The sequence below is a fragment of the Ambystoma mexicanum genome, chromosome 8 (genome assembly GCF_040938575.1).
Source record: "Ambystoma mexicanum isolate Mex_15411 chromosome 8, UKY_AmexF1_1, whole genome shotgun sequence".
NCBI lineage: Eukaryota > Metazoa > Chordata > Amphibia > Caudata > Ambystomatidae > Ambystoma > Ambystoma mexicanum.
Window position 1 is genome coordinate 115391040 of NC_090929.1, and position 21616 is coordinate 115412655.

At 47.9% G+C, this 21616-nt stretch overlaps 1 long non-coding RNA gene across 1 annotated transcript in view; it reads right to left on the reverse strand.

Annotated features, from left to right (window-relative positions):
- Positions 1-1740: 1740 nt before the first annotated feature.
- The window catches only part of LOC138471686 (uncharacterized), an 87228-nt gene continuing 67352 nt past the window's right edge, over positions 1741-21616 (reverse strand). Inside the window, exons 2-3 of the long non-coding RNA XR_011268490.1 lie at positions 5055-5175; positions 1741-4826 (exon numbers count right to left, since the gene is read on the reverse strand). This is a non-coding gene — a long non-coding RNA (uncharacterized lncRNA). The remainder of the gene's footprint in view (positions 4827-5054; positions 5176-21616) is intronic.

Consider the following 21616-nt stretch of genomic DNA (forward strand, 5'->3'; position numbering starts at 1 on the left):
CCGGCTGCCTCGAGGCCTGCCGTCACTCGTTTCTCATTACCAACAGTTTCTCCTCCAGAAGCCGATGCTCATTTTAGGACAAAACCTAGATACGGATCTATCGGTTTACTCCACCGAGTTTAATGCGCCGGCTGAAAATTGCGACTTTTATGTTCGACCCACTTTTCACAGCATATATATGTGGCTGGAGACCCCAGCGCAACTCTCCTACTGCCCCCAAAATTAATTATTTACTGTACCCCATAGCCCACATATATATGCTGAGAAAAGGGGGTTGAAAAAAATAAAGAAAGTCTGCATTTTCGGCCGGCGCAGTAAACTCGGTCCAGTAATGGTATGATGCCCTAGAAACTGCTTTGTCTGGGCCCATTGTACTTCTAAATCCTGAAAATATTTCATGAACCGCAGCTGCTGAAGCAAAAGCACAGTCTGCTGCGTATGACGAGAAATAACCTGGCTCGATCTGCCAGCGTGGGTATGTTTTCTTACAGTATCATTTCTATTCCTATTTCTATATAGTTATAGAGCGCCAAGGCCCTGAGGCATCCAGGCGCTACATAGAAAGAAAACAGACATACAGCAAGACTGAATCACAATATCATTACTGGCACTTTGCGCAAAGCAAACAGGAGTATGCTCTTATGTGGGGATACTGGTACATATTGGTGCAGCCAGCATAGAAATGGATAGGCACAGCAGCGTGTGGGCAAAGTCATCATGAAATCGTGTTCTGAAATGCTCCTGTTCACTGTTGGTGACTTGCATCTATTGGATTCTTGGATTGGAGTTATCCTTCGGAAACCCATTGCAAACTGTCTGGCTTTTCAACCAATTTTTCACAGAAAACGTGTTGTGTAATGCACCATTGTAAACCAGTATTCAAAAAAATGTCTCAGGGGGAAAGCCCCCCCAAACCTGCTTTGGTTGGCTCGGGCTCCCTTGCAACACAAAAAAATGAACCAGCTGTCACTGAAATGTATTATATACTTCTGATGCTCCTTGACAAAACTGCCCACAAACCTCAATGGCCCATTGTCCATCCCGCCTTTGGCCTCCGACAAGCCCCCCAATTTGGAACTGATCTTAAGACACCTCCTTTCCTGTCATACCTCTGGAAACCAAGAGTTTGTAAGGCCCAGCCACTAATCTCCCCCTGGGATTAAGGGAAGCTCCTCCAGATTTGAAGTCCTTCAACAATTTCAAAATGTTAACAAGGTGACCCACATATGAAGGAGCCTGTCGCGGCAAGACTGCCAAGCCCTGTCCACTGCCTTAGACACACGCCTGTCATGTTTGGAGAAAAACGTGACTATTTTTGTGTTCATCTAGGAGGCAGACGTAGCCTCACTGGGAAGGGAAGATCTAGTGCATTCCGCCCTTGTTTTGCTTCTGCCCGTCGAAGACCTTTTGTTCCTCACAAACGTTTTAGCATGATCCCCCATAACCTGTGACAGGCACCCTTCGCTGAACTTTGGGTGACCAATCAAATCAGGGGAACACATAGGTTTGCCCAGTGCATCCTGTAACCCATGGCCATCCAGATCCAAGTTGAAATCAGGCAAGGAATTTGTAAATCTCCCTTATTCAAAGCAAGAGGAACTGGGCCGAGGAATTCCCCCGCGCCAAAAACAGAAGAGTCCAGTTATGTGACATAATTCACTATTTATTGAAAACTTTCGGTACATGGATCAAGTTAATGGACAACAAGCAATTCTCCAGGACTTACTCATCGTTCTCAGGCTGGCCACAGTCTTTTAAGGGTGTGTGATGTTGCAGAATACATGTTACATTGCCAAAAACCTGAGGGAACAAAGGTTTGGTTAGTGAGGTAAACTACATACCGAGTACATAGGGGTTAGTATCCCTATTGGCCAGGCAATATCTGGTGGCTGCTCCTGTGACCACTTACTAAATGTTACAACGACAGGTATGTCAGGTTAGTGCACTGTGGTTGGGCCTCGCAACAAAGAGTGAGCGAGCGTGAACAGTGGATAGGGATTGGTAAGCAAGGGTCTTCTCAGCATTGGCACTTTAGGAGGGTACCAACCCATGAGCAACTATTCAAGGTGGTGAACTAACAGGTTACCATCTCTGATCCTCTAGGCCTTGAGACAGAACATTAAGCTTTCATCCTGGTATTACTTTTGTATCATCCTGCCTTTAGTTTGATGGGAATGATGGTCTCCGTCTGGCTCAAATGAATAGGTTCTGTTTTGCAGGTTTCAGGTCAGGTGTGCAGGGAGCACAAACTTAATTTTCCTGCTTGCAATTATGAGCATTGTCCTCCTTTACTCTTGCAGGTGTCCTATCTCTTCTATTAACTTGAAACGTTTCCTCTCTCGGTGTCCTTGGTAAGGCTGTGCACAATAGCTTCATTGATAGCCAGGTCTGTGCATCTCCGTAAAGTTAGCATGTCCGGTCTCTTTCTGTGTTCTCGATGCTTTCCAGCGTCTTCCATTCATTTCAATGCGATTGTGGTTTCCATCTTTGTTTACATAGCCGTTCATGTTAGTTGCATTTAAGTGTCAGTAAGCGGTTCATATGTATTCTTGTGCAACTTGCGGTTACTGCATTAGCAAAGCTGTGTCCATCCTCTATCTAAGTGACTCTTAAACATGTTCTTCGTGTCTAAGAGTAGTGTGGCTTAAGTGTCTGCGTAACTTCATGCAGGATTGTGTGCGAGCTTCATGTCTAACACATCTATGTCGTAGTGTTAGTCGTGATGTCATCAGCCTTCTTCGTGGTTACAGTCAGTCGACTTGCTCTATTCAGTGCCATCATCAGGATAGGGTCCAAATGGCTGTTTGAGTGATAGCGTTTCTCACATCTGTGATACATCGATGATGGGGACGAGGGCGCCAGCAACGAGGTAAACCTCTAATATCTGTGAAGTCGAGATGAGGGTGGGACTGGTGCAACGAGGACCATATTCAGGTCTCTCTCTTCAGAGTCCCTCAACAGGGAAACCCATCACCTACCTTGACCAAATCAAAAGAGGGAGCGCGAACAACATCCGCAACCCCACTAATTGGGACACGGCATCCCTATTCCCATCCTCTTCAGACATAGCCCTCAGTGCAACCCTCAAGGTTTGCCTGGATAGAAGCACTGACGGACAAACAACAAACATCTCCCTGCCGCAGCACTCCTGCGTAAAGCTGGTCCATGAAACATAAATACAAAGAGGGTGGACACCTGGGCCCTTGCTGAACACCAAGTCTGTGGTGGAAGAGAAAACAGAGGCAAAGCTGCACATTGATAACGCGGCGTGGGCTCTCAAAAGCCGGTACTCAATCCTGGGAATTCCACAGGCTCCCCCAGCACAGTCCCAGAATGAGGTAAAGGAAAACCTGCACTTCAGTTGAGATGGGGAAGTAATACAAAAAAGAGGAGCACCTTCAAGGGGAGCAGGATTTTATAGGCTCCCATGTGGGAATGAGGGGGTTATGGGATTTTGTTTTTTTTTCTGCTGTTGATCTAGAGCAATACAATAATTTAAATTAATAATAGGAAGCCTCTTTGCCATGCCATACAATCCCACACCGTTGAAAACCAACAGAAAGAGACTTTGGGCCTCATTACGAGTTTGCCAGTCATTTGTGGTAAAATCGATTACCATTACTGCCCCTTGGGCCCATGGACTTACCAAGGGATTATAAGTGGTGGTAAATTGACATTTTAGAAGTCCATATGACTATATAGTGACTTTTGACAGATTTACCGCCGGTAGAATTACTGCACCATAAATCTACCAATTTTGACGGGCAAGTAGTGGCTTCACGTCCATATTTTTGCTGGTGGTAATTCCTTCACTTTACCTCCAAATGTATAATTCCTTGGTGTGGAAAAAACAGATGTGTTTCCATTTATGCCAAAAAAAGTGGCACTAACAGAATTACCACCAGCTTTTTCCCAGACCGCCGGACTCGTAATGAAGCCTTTTTTTGAACTAAGGAAAGCGATGCATTGTGGGAGTTCGGGGAACAATCTCATCAGCTTTACAAGAGAAAGAGACTGATTGAAAAGCTGCATTCTGGGAGCTGGAGTTGCAATCACAAAAGAGTTTTAAAAAAATGATGGTGTCAAAAAGAAGGGTAATGCTTAATTCGGGGAGTTGGAGTGAAACCAAATACCATTTATAAGTGAGAAAGAATAAGAACACGTGCTTGGAAACCAACTGGTGGCCTCTCTAGTAGCACTTTAGAAGTCCTCCTCTTATGCACCACATCTTTTTGACATGTTGCCGCATTGGCTTGTGATTGGCTTGTGCTGACCTTCATCCAACACTTCAATAAAGCGCCTTTCAATAAGCATTAGACAGCTACTACCACAGGGCGCGCAGTGCAGGCAGGCCACTGACTCTGCAAACCTCAGTATTTTTCATGCAAGACCTTTTTCCACACTCAATATGGACGCTGATTGCCATGTGTAGTCTCCTCCAGAAGGGATTATATCAACATTTACCTGTTTTCTTTCACTCCAGACAGGCTTACACACAGGTGCTTTATTTACAGGATTATGTAATCCCCTAATTCATAAGAAATCCTGTTTGGAAATGCCCAATTATGGAAAAGCTCTGCGCTGGACCCGCGAGGTTGCCGAGTACCACAGCAGAGCCTGGCTCTAGCGATTGATTCCGGGTCTGTAGCTGAGCTGGTTACTTTTAAATATTATTTTAGCAAGTGTCCTGGTCGGTGGGGAAATGCACTCTCTGCATTTCTCTCCCACAGCTGGAATATTTCCGGGAATACAGAGGTGTGCGCGGGAGCCTGGGGACAGATCTGACTTTCATCTCGTGCTATTTCTCCGTATCTCTGCTTGTTCAACTGCATATGAGGACACGACAGGAAAGAAAACACAAAATAAAGCCCAGTTATGAAAATAAAGAAAGATGCTGAAATAGGTCACATTTTTTGAGCAGATGTTTGGCTTGCATGGCCCCCAGCAGACCTCCACAGACCCTCAGCAGACGGTAACTGCCAACTGAGCCTGGGCTAGCTTCATAGAGACTCACACTTAATATATCTTCTTCCCTCCCTCTTGCTGCATCTTACCTTGCCTCCCTCCTGTCGGCCTGAGACGGCATTACAAATGATCCATAGCGTTTCGAAGCAGCCAGAAGGCGCTATTGCATCTTATTTTGCTTCTCGGTTAAACTGAGCCAAATCACCACCACTGTAGGGTTATAACATAAAATAAAATGGTGTCGCTTTACATAAAATAACAGCACAATATACGATGATGTGGTATAACAGACATGGACATTACATAGCGTTAGACCCCATAACAACATGACATAACATAGCATAGTATAACCTGGCAGAGGATACAAATATGGCATACCATAGCATAAGACAACACAACACAGAACGACCTGCGTGTGAAACTGAAAGTCGTGCATTACAAAGACAACGGTGGACATTCTATGATATATGCACTGTAGTTCAGCCATGTCCTCGCGGAAGACCTGCACTTAAGCCACCTCTCCTGGAACGTGTTGAGCAGCTACAACCAGGGCTTTAAGTGGTCTGGGTCAGACACAACCAGAGCTCTAAGTGGGCTGGGGCAGCTGCAACCAGGGCTTTAAGTGGTCTGGGTCAGACACAACCAGAGCTCTAAGTGGGCTGGGGCAGCTGCAACCAGGGCTTTAAGTGGGCTGGGGCAGACACAATCAGAGCTCTAAGTGGGCTGGGGCAGCTGCAACCAGGGCTTTAAGTGGGCTGGGGCAGACACAACCAGGGCTTTAAGTGGGCTGGGGCAGACACAACCAGAGCTCTAAGTGGCCTGGGGCAGCTGCAACCAGGGCTTTAAGTGGGCTGGGGCAGACACAACCAGAGCTCTAAGTGGCCTGGGGCAGCTGCAACCAGGGCTTTAAGTGGGCTGGGGCAGACACAATCAGAGCTCTAAGTGGGCTGGGGCAGCTGCAACCAGGGCTTTAAGTGGGCTGGGGCAGATACAACCAGGGCTTTAAGTGGTCTGGGGCAGCTACAACCAGGGCTTTAAGTGGGCTGGGGCAGACACAACCAGAGCTCTAAGTGGTCTGGGGTAGCTGCAACAAGGGCTTTAAGTGGGCTGGGGCAGACACAACCAGAGCTCTAAGTGGGCTGGGGCAGCTGCAACCAGGGCTTTAAGTGGGCTGTGGCAGACACAACCAGAGCTCTAAGTGGGCCGGGCAGCTGCAACCAGGGCTTTAAGTGGGCTGGGGCAGATACAACCAGGGCATTAAGTGGGCCCCGGCACTCTTCAAAAACCATGATCAAACCCGGACTTACATTACCCCAGACAACCACTATTTTTGTACTTTCTGTGCCCTCCCGCACACTGTCGGTGACTAGCCAGTATCACATTGCACTGTGCTATTGCTTAAGTGGTGAATTTCATGTGTTTCATTCATAGACTGCTTGACACATAAAGCCTGTTAAAACAAAAGACATTTTGCGCCTATGAAATAGCACAGTGTGCTGCAACACTGGTTTATTAGCTTCAGGGCTGGGGTTGCAATGCCTAGCATGGGACAATAAAAAAAAGCTGTTTTTGTATTGCCTCATGCCGGGGATAGAAACCCAAGCCCTGCTGATGACAAACCAGCGTCACAGCGCACTGTGCTATTTTGTAGGAGCTGGATCCCATTGGTTTCATTCAGTTGACTGCTTGACACAGTCTATTGAAAGAAACAAAAATTAACCGTGCACTAATGATACAGTACAGTGCAATTCAACACTGGCTTGTCACAGGCAGGGCTCGGGCGAACCCCAAGCGCGTCGGCCCATGCTCATAATGTAGGCCACACCTTCTCGTTGCAGCCCTTCTTCGATTTCTCACCCCACTTAAAGCACTGGATACAATAGCCACTTGGCACACACATATGTTTGTGCTAGTGCATGCCAAACTGTTCTGGACAGTTTTCAACAATGTCCATGGTTACTCAGCTGTACAGCAGGGCCAAGGGACAGGCAGACATGACGCAAGCCCACACAGCACCATAAAGGCGCAGCCGAAAAGGCAACAGTACGGAAGGCTAATGCACCTGTGATGAATCAACTTCCGGGGCACCAGTGGTCCAGGGATGAATATTGGTTTCTAAACTATCAATCAACCCCACACCTCTAGTACAACAGAAGGGATCCAAATATATTGGAAGGCAAGTACATTATAAGTCCTCCTTGTCCAGATTTGGTAACGTTGATGGAACGGCAGGCTTATCTCTGCAAGGTCGTGGATCTTTGGTTAGTTGCAACACAGTAAAAATAGCATTATTACATAATAATAAAAGGGACTGTCCAGTCAAGGTTGTATAAAAATATCTACTTCATTATTGCTACAACAGACAGTTCTAACACACTACAATTACAACCCACACTGTAAAGGAACACAGAGGACAGACATTTTCACAAAGGAAAGGGATGCACTCTGGATACTGACAGGAGGGTAGTTGGTAAAGTAATCAGTCTTATAGTTCATATAAGGGGCAAAGGGTTGTAACTGTCTCTAGGGGCCTTCAGAGAAGGAGACACTCTCCCTGTGCAGATAGTCGAATTCCACACATGCCGCCCAGCCTCAACATGTGAACCACCACCCTACTGTGGGTCTGGTTCATCATCAAGGTGAAAGTACTGGCTGAGGCCATTTGCCTTTCCATGCTGGGAACCTGGCTTCTGCTGGATATCCATATCTAATCCCTGTAGGGATATGGCCCACCGCAAAAGTGTAGGGTTCTCCCCTTGCATGGCCATTAACCATCGCAGAGGAATGTGCTCCATTTGGATCATATAGTGAGACCCAAAGATGTAGGGTTTCAGCTTCTTTACAGCCCACACAACTGCATACACCTCTTTTTCTATGACAGCCCGGTTCCTTTCCCTTTTTGTCAACCGCCTGCTAATGTAGGCGACGGGTTGCTCTACCCCTTCAGAGTTCAGCTGCGCTAACACTGCTGCAATCCCAAAATCATAGTCGTCTGTCTGGATAATGAATTCCTGACCATAGTCTGGCACTTCCAGAACTGGTGCCCTGCACAATCCATCCTTTAAATCCTAAATAGAGGTTTGACAGGCGGGGGTCGAAGTTACCTTCTTTGGCATCTTTTTGGACGTTACATCATTCAAGGGCTTGGCAATGGTCCCATACCCTCTGATGAATGACTGGTAGTACCTGGTGCGACCTAGAAAGGCTCTCACCTGTGTCTGTGTGTTGGGGATGTCCCACTCCTTCACAGCCTGTACCTTCGCTTCAAGAGGTTGTGTCTTACCTCCGCCGACCAGGTGGCATGGGTAAGTCACGGTACCCTGCGCTATCTGGCACTTCATATCCTTGATAGACAGGCATGCATTCTGCAGCACGTGAAGCACTTGTTTCAGGTGGGATACATGGTCCTCCCAGGTGTGGCTGAACACAGCAATGTCGTCTACTTAGGCAACGCTGAGGTTTTCCAGTCCAGACAAAACCTGGTTAACCATCCTCTGAAAAGTGGCAGGGGCATTCTTCAAACCGAAGGGCATCACAGTGAACTGATAATGTCCTTCTGGGTTTGAGAATGCCGACCACTCTTTCATTCCATCTGTCAAGCCGACCTGCCAATACCCCACTGTGAGGTCAAAAGTACTCATGTTCTTGGCAGCACCGAGCGTGTCAATGAGCTCATCTGCCTGAGGAATGGGGTGAGCATCTGTCTTTGTGACAGAATTGAGCCTGCTCTAGTCCATACAAAAGCATACTTCAGTCTTCCCACCACTGGTCTTTTTAGGGACCAGTGCCACTGGGCTAGCTCAGGGGCTGTGGGATGGCTCTATTACTCCTAGGAACAACATCTTGGAAACTTTTCCTTGATGGTGCCCCTGACCTTATCGGACATCCAGTGAATTCTACTCTTCACCGGCTTACTGTCTCCAGTGTCCTCCTCATGGATGCACCAACCGGGAGTCAGTGAATGCAGACCGGCAAACTGTCATAGTAAACAGCGACAGTCTGTCAGTTGCTGTTCTGACAGGTCTGTTGCAAGGTTGACAAATGAACTGCCCCATCTGTGGCTTCAGTGTGCAGGAGCTCTGGGAGGGGGTCAGTTTCCTCCTCTGTCTCTCTGTCAGTTGCTAATGCCATGACCAAGTCATCCCAGCTGTAATGGGCTTTTAGCCGGTTGACGTGAAAGACCCTGCACATCTGTTTATTTTCTTTCACATCAATGAGATAATTCACCCCACTGACCTTTTCCAGCACACAGTGCGGCCCAGTCCACTTGTCCTGAAGGGAACTGGGATTGACAGGCTCCATAATCCCCACTCACTGGCCTGGAGAATAGACTGTCACTGTGGCCTTTTGGTCGTGCTAGTGTTTCATCAGCTCCTGAATGACCTTTAGATTCTTGCTTGACTGTTTCATGTACTTTACCATTCTAGACCAAAGGCCGAGTATATAGGCCACCACATCTCGTGATGAGGATGAGGGGTTGCTTTCCCATCCCTCCTTCATTATACTGAGGGGATATCATACAGGGTGTCCAAACATAAGCTCAAAGGGACTAAACCCTACTCTGTTCTGTGGCCCCTCCCTGTAGGCAAACAGAAGGCATGGAATGAGAATATCCCATTTTGTTTCTCAGGTGCTCGTCCAACCCACCTATCATGCCTTTCAGTGTTTTGTTGAGCCGATCAACAAGCCCATTGGTTTGTGGATTAAAGGAGGTAGAGAACCGGTAGGTGATTACACACTCTTCCCATATACCCTTCGTATATGCTGATATGAAGTTTGATCCCCTGTAAGAAATGACTCCCTTGGGGAATCCAATACAGGAGAATATCCGAATCAAAGCCTTCACAACCACAGGGGCTTTGATGCTCCTCAGAGGGACAGCCTCAGGGTATCCCGTGGCGTGGTGCACCACCAAGATATATCGGTTCCCTGAGTTGGTTTGAGGATCCAAAGGGCCCTCAATATCCATGCCTAGTCTCTCGAAAGGCCACCCAGTCCTGGGTAGTGGAATTAAGGGGCCCTTTGCAGCACCACCTGACTTGCCAGAAGCTCGACAAGTCGGACAGGACCGAACAAATTCCTTAACTTTTAAGCCAAACTACGGCCAGTAAAAGTGTGCAGACTAACGGTCCAATGTCTTAGTCACTCTCAAGTGATCCGCTAAAGGAATTTGCTGAGCCAAATCCAAGGGGAACTTTCTGTGGCACTGGGGAACCACCAACCTTCTGGTGTCCTCGCCCTCAGAATCCTTTGGCTCACTGTACAGGAGTCCATCCTCTCAGTATAATCTGAACAGTCCAGGGGCCTCGCCCTTAGCCTGCTCCTCTGCCTGCTTCTGCAGACCCGCCAGAGTGGGACACTTTTTCTGGGCTGTGTAGAAGTCAGTCTGATCTGGGCCCCACCTGATGTGAACTCATCCAGCTTGGGCAGACCCTTCAGATCTGTGCCCACCTGGTCCTCCACCTCAGGTTCCTACACTGTGCCAGGCAACTCAGAAGTCACAGGGTCCTCTGCTACCAAAGTAGGGTCTTCCATGGCTAGTAGCCCCTCTCCCGCAGGTGTAGGTGACTCAGTAGTCTGTGGAACTGGACTAGTGGCTACTGGCTAAACTGGTCCTTCAAACAAGCAGCACTCTGGAAGCACTCCAGACCTTAAGGTTTTCAGATCATTCAATCTGGCGTTCTCTTTGCCCCTCAATCGTGTAGCCACTGTGACTATTTCGATATCAGTATGATCATTACCCAACAGACTTGAGACAGGGATGGAGTCTTTCACTGCTACACGGCGCTGGGTCGTTACACCTTGCCAGCTGAACTCTACTATTGCCAAGGGGCACTTACTCTTACTATCAAATTCACTTACGCACACCTCAGGCCCATAAATATACTGGCCTGGCTGTACCCACTGCTGAGTGACAGAGGTGTCGCCAGCTGCAGTTTCTCGGATCGCAGGAGTTTTGTGTCCATTGATGTACACATGCTCTAGATAGAGTTGAGTATTATTGGGAACTGGGTCTCTTCTGGAGATCCGGTACCGTTCCCACTCAGTGTAACCAATCCACATTCGGCCACTGCCTGGCCTAGTGGGAAGTCCTCCTCTGAGAGGCCCACACTAATGATGGCCTCTTCCATGAGACCAACATTTACAATGACTTGGCTGGGTAAACCCTTGCAAGCAGTATCCCCTTTCCTATGGCCCAGTTCCCTACACACTAAACAACGTTTTGGTGGTGAAAACGCAGATGTCCCAGTGTTAGGGGTGCCCACGCTCTTCTTTTCGGTATACAAGGATAAACTAGAGTTTGGGGGTTTCCCTTTGCTCTTTTGGGGACCTGCCTTTGAATAAGGTTGGGTTGGACCTTTGTCCTTCCCATCCTTGTTTACTGTTTTGTCTGCCGATTTCTCTTCCGGCTTGGGTGTGCTTGCCTGAGGCTTTTTCTGGACTCGATTACTCACAAACCTGTTGGTAGCCTTTGCAAGCTCCCTAGGATCTGTGATAGTCTTGTCCACAAGATGCTGCTGTAGGTCAACCTCACAATTTCTCAACACATGCTCACACCCAATCAAATTGTACATTCCTTTAAATGTGTCAACTTTGTTACCAGTCACCCACCCGCTCAGATATTTCAACGACAAGTGTGTGAACGCTTGAAAGGTCTGCCCACTCTTCTTTCCGAGCTCTCTGAAGCTCTTTAGATAGTGTTCGAACTTCCTGAGGAGGGCTGCCTTCATGCTTTCAGAAACAGGCCTTTCCTCAGGAGTTAACTGAAGAATTGCATCAGTCCCTGGTGTCGGTAAGCGACTCACAGGGATGTGCCCCACAGTACCTCATCCACCTCCTGCAGCTGGAATACCAGCTTGAACACTTCACACCAGTCAAAAATATCCTTCCCCACCTCATAAGCTTGTACTAAATCTTTGGGGATATGCCGTTGGGGCTTATGCCTGCCATTCTGGTTTGAGCCACTACTGCCGATCTCACTAGATGCAGACCTGTTGTCCTCTTTCTGCTCTTCAAGCGCCAGCTTGTGCAGCTCTATCGTATTGTTTCTATTCCTCTAGTGCTAGTCTCCTCTCCACAAGCAGGAGCTTCCTAGTCGCTTCCTCATTTACAGCCGGAACAATTACTGGGCCACTTAGAGACTGTGCTGAGGCCTGGGACCTGCGGGATGCTGCACTAGCCCCTGTCCTCACTGACACTCTCGAGTGTAGAGAAACCACACTTGCCCCCCGGCAGGATAATTGGTGAGAGTCGCTGCTCATGCGGTCATCCTTGTCATTAACCCCCTCCGGAAGGTCTTGTCTGTTCGGGTACAGAGGACCTAGCCCGTCCCCTGGGGTCTTCTCCCCAACCGCCCTCGCGTCTACCCAAGCTTGGAGGCTGGTCAGCAACTCAGGTTTATTAACCTTAGTATTGTGGGGAGGTCCCCTCTCTGGACATAAGACGCTCAGGACAACCATGGTCATGCCTTTTATAGTCTCCATGTCACGCTCCATGACTATTACTATTACCTAGAAGTGACGAAAAGTTGCCTGCAACAGTACTATTATCGTTGGGTGACTAAGCTGTGCCCAAGGCTACAACCAATCTGACCGCTTGCCACCAATGCGGCGACACCACTTCTGGGGCACCAGTGATCCAGGGATGAATATCAGTTTCTAAACCATCGATCAACCCCACACTTCTAGTACACCAGAAGGGATCTGAACAGATTGGAATACAAATAAATTATAAGACCTCCTTGTCAAATTTTGGTAATGTGCACGGAATGGCAGGCTTATCTCTGCAATGTCATGGATCATTGATTAGTTGCAGCACAGCAAAAATACAATTATTAACCACTGATAAAAGGGACTGTACAGTCAAGGTTGTATACAAATATCTACTTTATTATTACTACAACAGACAGTTCGAGCACACTGCAATTACAATCCACACTGTAAAGGAACACAGAGGACAGCAGTTTAACAAAGGAACGGGATGCACTCTGAATACTGACAAGAGGGTAGTTGGTAAAGAAATCAGTCTTATAGCTCAAGATTATTTGGTTTCAACACCAAAGGGGCAAAGTGTCGTCACTGTCTCTATGGGCCTTCGGAGAAGGACCAGGGGGACAGAACCACAATGTACTTGGTGCTGAAGAAGTTCTTGGTGCTCAACAGCATCGACGCGGTTCCAGGGTGCTTGCCAGCCTGTGAGACAGAGTTAGTGGCATGAGACAGCTGCGGTTACCAGGCGGCAGGCAGTACGGCAAGCAAACCTGGATGGACGTCTGCAGGCTCTCCAGCGCGGTGGCTCAGGGCCAAGAATCATTGTCTCTGTGTTGGTTGGTGGATCTGGAATGCTGGTCGAGGTGTCTCGGACAGTTCTGGTGACTGCGGCGTAACAACAGACAGCAGTGCAGCCGGATGCAGTTAGAGAACCCGACTGTCTCAAAATTGTCCTTAAAAAGATGGACGCTGGTATGATGCTTGAGAGGCACTCCTCTTAGCTTCTTTGCAAGGCTTGTGTACATTCAAGGCGGACGGCGCAAAGCTCAGTGGGGTGTTAGCAGGCAACGGCCTTGTCCTTTGTCCAGAGACTCTCTGGCGCTTCCCACCTAGGAAGCTTGCTGTCAGAACCTAGCAGAGCACGCTCCGTGCTGGCTGTGTACCAGTTCTGGAGATGGTGGACACGTCCTTTGAGTCCAGTATCTCCCTCTGTTCCCTGGGAGATGTTTAGGGGAGCAATCTTACTTCCCTCTTGGAACCCCTGGACTTCCTTCACTGTTGGAAGATATAAAGTAGACTGTACCTTCAGTTCGGCTCCAAATGAGTCCTTCTTACTCCTTGCGAAGTCTTCAGATGATCTGATAAGTGAGGGGCTCAGACCTCTTTTAAAGCCAAACGTGCCCCAATGTTTGTTGCAGGCTAAGCCCCCCCTTAATGAACAAATCCCGGGTCTCCACCAACAATATTCAGTGATGCTTCAAGTCAGCATCGGGGCTCTTGGCAACAGACAGAGGAAGGATGACAACATACACTTCTAAGTCCCACTCATCTTCTTGTCTGCTGTACATCAAAGTGTCTCCCTAATTAACTGTGCCCTATGTGGTGCTTCATCACATCATGGGCCTCCTTGGTATCCCTACATATTATCCCCACCAAAAATATCGCTGTATATATGGTCGTCTCGGACGCCATAAGTGATATTTTTGGGGGGGATCATTTGTGGGACTGGAGGTTGCAGGGGTGCCCTTGCATATTTAAATGTAATGCAGAGGTTGCGGGGGTGTCACCCCGCAGGGTCCAGGCCTCAATATCCCCGCAAAAATATGGCAATATTTTTGTATTGCAATATTTTTGCGGGGATATTAACACACAGAACCGCCTTCTTTGAAGTAGGGGTTGCGGCCAGATGTTTGTCTCCTACAATTCATATACTTCCCTGCTCTGAAAGGAGTGATTCCAGACAGGACATTCACTGCCCTTTCATACAAAGGAGGTGTGTTAGCACCACGTTGGCACATTGCATTACAAAGAGGTAATTGATCTCTGGTCTCCATTGTCACTTCCCACACCCCGGCCTCCCTGAGGCCTGCTAATTAACATTCTTCAGTATTTTCTGTCACCAGCAAAGGGTAACAATGGGGATGCAAATCCATGGAGCCTTGCAATTCTAATCAGGTTGCCCAGGGTCAGAGGCTTTTGATGTACCCACAGCTGTCAGGTGTCAGTTACACATGACAGGGGAGGGCGGCGCTGGTAAACTGTGTCCTCCCAGAGTAAATTTTTCTGTTGTGCAGTGAGTGTGGAAAATATGTGCGGGAATGGCCCCACATATTTTCCAAAGGTTGATCTCCCATCATTCATTCTTTTAAATAAACAAAACTCCAAAAGCCCAGGCGAGCGCTTTCTCCCTGTGCGGATGGTGGAAAACCTCACAGCACCTGCTTAAAATATACTTTAGAGTCGTCCCACACAGTTCATCAAAGCAGGGAACAAATATCAAACCTTACCTTCATTAACGTGTCCCAGAAATGAGCTGGTCTTACCCATCAGAAGAGAATCTACCATGAGTACACCTGTGCACATCAGGGACCCCATTAGTTCTGTAAGGGGTCTCTTGCTCAGGCTACCATTTAGTGCAAGGGTACAACTAACCTTTGTACCAAAAAAAAGCTTTTAGGGGTCTGACAGCAGCACCATACCAACTGCTGCCTTGACCCACTCCCTTGGTACCCTTGGCACTGTCATTGCAGCCCCTGGTTTAGGGATTGCCAATGCCAACCCAACCGTAAAGAGAGATCTGGTGAGATCCCTGCTTACTTGTGGTAACTGCAAGCCCCAACCCCTCTTTTCTCATCACTGGATCTTCTGAAGGGTTGCTGGGGGTGTAGGGGAAGGACAAATCCCCTCACCACATCAGCAGGGTGTGGCCGATGCGGTGCAATAATGTTGGCACCCCACCTTTGCTACCAAACATTACAGCTGCACCATCAGAACAAATAGCAATCCAGATCGCATGCAACAGGGTCTTTGTGATGCCAACATTCTCAAAATATCCCAGCAGTGCTGCCTTTATGGCCAAGGCATTTGTCTCTTGTAGCTCCACTAGTCCAACGAAAATGGTGACTGGGTTACTATGAGCCCCAAAATGACCCCGAAGATAAATAATCAATGTTGATTTGTTGCTGAGAGTCATGCTCTCATCCACAAACACAGCAATCTTTGGCTTGTGTTCTCTGATATAACACACTAACTTATTTTGCATTTCTGATGCAATATGTATCACTATCTCATTTGCAGTAACATCACTGTACAACACACGACCCATTTCGCTGCCATTCACTTCCTGAAGGTCCACCAAATCAGGGTGACCCGTGAATGGCCGATTCTTTTCGTCCAGGTAGAAAAAAGTGTGAAACACTCTGCATGTGTTTCCAAATATGTGCCACTGCTTTTCTGCATGGCTTCCGTCATGTAATTCCTTTTCGCACTGTTAGAATGTCTTATGACGCCTTATGAGCACCACTTCACTTGTGCTCCACAATCTTCTTTCGGAGCTGATTCTACCTAGCATGTTTGCCAGAACCTGAAGGACCCACCTTTCCATCTGCCCATTCTATGCTTATGCGCAACCCTTGCCCACTGTAGTGCACTGATAAGCCAACTGTTGCTTTCACGTGCCTACACCCACAGCATCCAATGTGACCAGAAGCCAGAAAAGTCCATTCTTATTCCTCCTTAAAATAGCGCCATTGCTGCGCGCCCCAGCAATCAGGGGTTAGAAGAGGCTCTTCTGGCACAGGCTGCAGTGTAGTGAGAGATGCACTGGAGCTACTGGCCTCCTTAGCGCAAACATCCTGGCATATTTCCGCTGCCTCGCTACTCGAATGGACGGGGCTAGCTTCCTCATCCCCACTCAGACTGGTGGCAGCCTCCGACACCTTACATCTTTCTGCTGATGGCAAATAGTCAAACAGCGAAGTCTGCATAGACTTGCGCTTGGGAAGTACCACAGACTTTGCCGACATCGTTAATGGCTGCAGAAAATCTTGGAGGGATAGATCACTACTGGATCTGTTTCTGACCTGTGCACGCTTAACATTCTCGGCTTCCTATCTGTAAAAAATGAAAATGTGGTTTAGTGCACTAAACATAGCTAATATGTAAGTTACTATATCTTATTTGTGAACCAGATTTTATGCTACCCATACGCTGGTCCCTTATGCTATCCCCATGCATTTTTTATAAAACTAAAATTGCCACTAAGGAAACATTGCTAGTGAGTCACATTGCAATAGACACAATAGTATTTGACTGGTGGCATTTTAAAATGTGCATTTGCAACAGTTACATAAACCGTGAACCACTTGTAACAATGAGAACTTTCAGGAATATGGAAAAAGTAGGCAGGCAAGTCTTGAGCTCCTTCACACAAATCAGACACCCTATATACAGTTTTCAAATGCAATACAAAATTTTGTAACTTCACAAATTTGATTTGTTCAAATAAGAGCTTTTTGCCTTGGCATCAAATGCAAGTGAGCTCCACAGAGCTGAAATGTGCTAGCCCAGCCAACAGTTGGCTCAACATCAGAGTTCGCTAATTAAAGTTGGCAGCTTCATTAATTTGGCCATGTGTGGCACAGAGTTTTCACAGTAAACAGGCATGGTAGAGCCTTTTTATCGCATGGGGTTCTTCCAATAGGCGGTGTAAGGTATAGACGGAATTTGCAAGAGATAATATGCCCCAAAGACTTTTATTGGTAACCGTACTTTCACAATTAAAACACCTTAAAACCAAGATTTTAATGATTATATGGGTGAATTGTCTGCAGTGAGTCACAGGTGGTCTCAGGGTTAAGTGTGAAACTCACTAATGAGCTTCGGCACTAGAGAACATTACCACCAAGTACAGGTTTAAGGCACTGCTAGACCTTGTTTTTCCAACATCCCAACATGTCAAAACCATGCCACAGAGAAAACAGCTGTTGGTGTAATTACCGACTGAGAATACAAAATATGATTGGGCATAAAGAAAAAAGTGGCCCTCATTTCCATATCGCAGTGCTTGACTTTTCATTAAAAAAACTGCAGACAAAGGTTCTTTGGGGAGCATATATAGCAAGTAGTGCGGCGAGGGTGCACTTAAAATAAAGCGTGAAATGAACCCCTTATACCTGTCTGTTGCAGTTTCAGCTGGTCAAGGCGAACACACTGAAGTGAGATGTTTGCCTTGACCAGTTGAAACTGCAACAAGCAACAGCAAAGCCAGTGGCAGCAATCACCTACCGTGGATGTGAGGCTTCTCCTTCTCGTCGGATGCATTCTTGTCGGATGGTGGTCATCACCGGTCGCACCATGGGCATAGAATCCAGTGCCAAAGGTAAGTAATTCTAAAATTGCGCACCCTTTTATTAGGCCTGGCCAGGCTGGGACTCTCTAACTTCCTCTGGTGACCCGCGTGAGGGGTCACCAGAGGAAGTTACAGTTTGCAAAAGTTATGCACTTCCTGTAGCAGGCAGCTGTGACTGGCAGAAGTGTCAGCCAGTCACAGCATCACTCAAACAGTTTGTGCGACGCTGTGACTGGCTGGCAATTCTGTCAGTCACAGCTGTTGCTGGACTCTGTTGCCTGACTTATTTATCGGTGGCTGGTGGGCTCATCTCCCGTCACGGCTATGGTGGGGGATGATAAGCTGCCATGGCTTGGTTCAACTGGGGGGCCATGGTAGGGCCCCGGCTCAGTCTCACTTTTTGGAGACTGCCAGGGTCCAGCCCCGTCTGGCCCCAGCCCACGCACTAGTCACTATTGATGCAGTGTTTGGTTTATGCTCGACGATGGTGCAGGAACAAGTAAAATTGAAAAAATATTTGCACGGCTCATGGATATAATACTTAAAAATAGTGAGGAAAGTGACATGGAAATCTAGTGCCCCCTACAGCAAGCCTCTAACTTGAACAAGAATGTGAAAAAGAGGCGGGATTTGGACTATCCTATCACTAGCACTCTAGTGGCTGCCAATGCCCCGTTACTGCCACCCCAGACTCAAATCAAAAACTTTAAAGCCATAGCAAAATAGAGAAAGCGCACTTAAAGAAAGAAGAAGAGGGCCATCACCGAGCCGTCACAAAAATCAAACTCGAAGCGTAAGAGGCAGGAGGAGAAACAGCAGGCGGAGAATAAAGGCGGCAATGGGGAAAGGTTGGTGAAAGGAGCCAACAAAGAAGTGGGGTTTTTCCTCTGGAAATGACAGGTTTACCATGTCTATTGGATAAATGGTTGTTCACCCCCAAACCTAACCCAGAGGAGGCCGGTGTGAGTAAGGCGGTCCGGGATGCCACATCAGCCTCTGTGTCAAATGAGAGCTGGTATGGCAACGACAATACCCTGGTAAACAAACTGTGGCAACACAATTGGGGTCTTTCCGAGTTTGGAGGTAGCCATGGTGCTATTAGCGCCATGGCTGTCTCCAAACTCGGGTCCGGGTCCGGGTAGTCAGAATGCGGACTTACCGGGACATTCCGACCTATGCGGACCCGGAAAGTCCCCATTTCGAAAACCCTTCCCCATTCCCATTTGAGCTCCCATAGGGCTCAATGGGAATGGGGAAGGAGCTAATAACGGGCCCGCAATTTGCGGGCCCGTTATTAGCTCCATGGTCCCTTAATGGATTCCGCTAAGGCCAGCTGGTAAAACCAGCCGGCCCTGGTGGGACGCGCTGAGGGACCTCGGAATGCGGCGGGTAGGGGATTAACGGCACCGGCATCCTTACCGGTGCCGTTAACCCCCCTACCGCCATACTCAGAATGACCCCCAATGTAATGAGGATAACACCTATAGGCTTGGGCAGGACCCACATCAATCGAGAGATGAGGTGGGAAGTGCAGGAGAGGTGGGCAATTGCCGGATGCTCACTCCCTAAGTACCCCGGGGGCGTGGCATTCTACTGGAAATCACTCGAAGTTAAAAATGTTTTTTTAGAATTGGCAGCTAATCTTAAGGGGGTGGGGTCAGAATTAAAAGCATCCACCTTTTATTCCACACTGATATATTACGAGTGTGTTTTATTGGTAAAACAAAGTGAAAAGTAACATGCAGCAACTGGAGACTGAATGCAACAATGAACGAAAGTCTGGAGCAACAAGCTATTGTGTAGCACAGCACAGAACTCATGTCACAACTCCATATGTGGTCCCCAGTCGTTCAGGCGTCTCTGTATACACGTGGGTTTGCTGGCAGCGTGGCTGCCTGTCTGCGATGGGAGCAGCCGCCATGATCATGCACTCATAACCTGGCGTTTGATATGACCCACGGGGGCAGTCGCCTTTCCCTAGGGAGTGGGCAGCAGTCATGTCATACCACCTACAGCGCCTTCTGCTGCTCCTTTGTGTACGTCAGTTCCGAGCAATTCACAAATTACAGAACACGCGGCTCCTATCGGTCTCCGTCCTGGCTACCCCCTCGAAATTGCTATTACAATAATTATAATTGATGGGTGTCTGCCCTTTTCGGTGGTCTCTCATTTTGTGGCTGTGTAACTGCATCTCTTCCCAGAGAGTTTCCAGCTGGAACGACCCCTCTCTGTACATGCATAGGCTGGTGGTCTTGCGCTGAGCGTGCCTTGTATTTACTCAGGAAATAGTTGTTTCAACCGGAAACACTTGTACCGGATGTTTCCGGGCAATTCTGAACAGGTGTCTTGCATAAGAGAGGATGGCAATAATCGATCGACCAGTAGATATTGGGGAATGCAAGATACATAAACCAGGGCCAGGTCAGGAGGTATCACGTCCTTTTGCCGACACCCGTTTTTCCAACACGTGTTTTGCTGAAAATTGCAATTTAAAAGCACCCCAGGTTTGGGAAATTTAGGGGGAGGGGGAAATGCAATAGGTGGGGAAAAGGGTGGGGGATATTTGAAGCCAGGAGACAGATAACTTCAATATTCGAGGAGGTAATCCAAGCGCCATTCAGTGACAGATTGCTTAGGGGGAATATACTTGTGTGTGGAGAGATCGGGTGTTACAGTGGGGAAGGGGTAGACCATTTCAGTGTTGCCCACAAAGAAGTGATAGGAGAACCCAAACCAAACAAGGAGGTTGGGCGAGGAAGGAGGTGCATAGGTTGCAGAGTAAAGGGGTGAGAACTGAGCTTTGGAGGACTCTGATGGGGTGGGGGGTCAGGTCCGAGGTATTCTTGGTCTTTGAGGTGAAGAAGATGAGACGGGGAGAAATAGAGCAAGCCATGTGAGAGCTGAATGCTGGGTCAGCAAGAGCATGAAGGAGAGAGGCACGGTCGACAGTCTCAAAGGTGGAAAATTGCTATAAAAGTAATAGGACACAGGGAACGTTTATGATGGTAAGAAGGGGTGAGAGGTGAGAGAGGGCAGCTTCAGATGAGTGATGGCTCCGGAGAGGCTGGCTGGGTATCCTGGTATCTCGATAGGGAGAGATCCTGATCAAGACGAGGCTTTCAAGAGTAAGTATGGAGAGATGAAGACCAGTATTGTTAGGGTCGGCCAAAGTCTTTTTTGATCGGTAGGATAGTAGCTACCCTGAAGCAGGAAGGAAAGATTCTAAGAGAAAGAGAGAGGTTAAAAAGGGAACAGAGATAGGACCAGGTGAAGGGTGCAATGCTGTGGCCGCCTGTGGATAGTTTGGGAGATTTTGGGGAGGTTGACACCCACAAGTATTACTGGGGCTTTGTTGGTAGTCATGTCAGAGAAAAGGGATTTGTGGGCCCCAGGGTAATGTTGGGTCATCATGAATTGAAAGGGGGGTGCTAGGCAGCCAGCTGGTGGACGGTGCAGAGGGATTAGCCTTCTTTATCGTTGGACCCTATTTGGCTGTAGCCTACACAGCACCCACACTTTGGGTTCCCATAAGGGGGCTGCCACACAAGGGGCTCTATGTGTAAGGGTGTACTTTTGTCATTGACCTCCTGACCCCTAACATTGCAGCACTAGTGCCCTTATGACTCTAATACGTACATGTAATGCAAAGTGTCTTTAAGCCATAACTGACCTCATTACAGTCTGGGCAGATTTACGACCTAAAATACGTGGAGGTAATTACCACCATCGCCAGGGCATCTCTCCAAATCTGCCAAGTTGCAGAAATACCATCAGCCCGGCGGTAATGGAAGTGGTACTTCTGAAATACCTC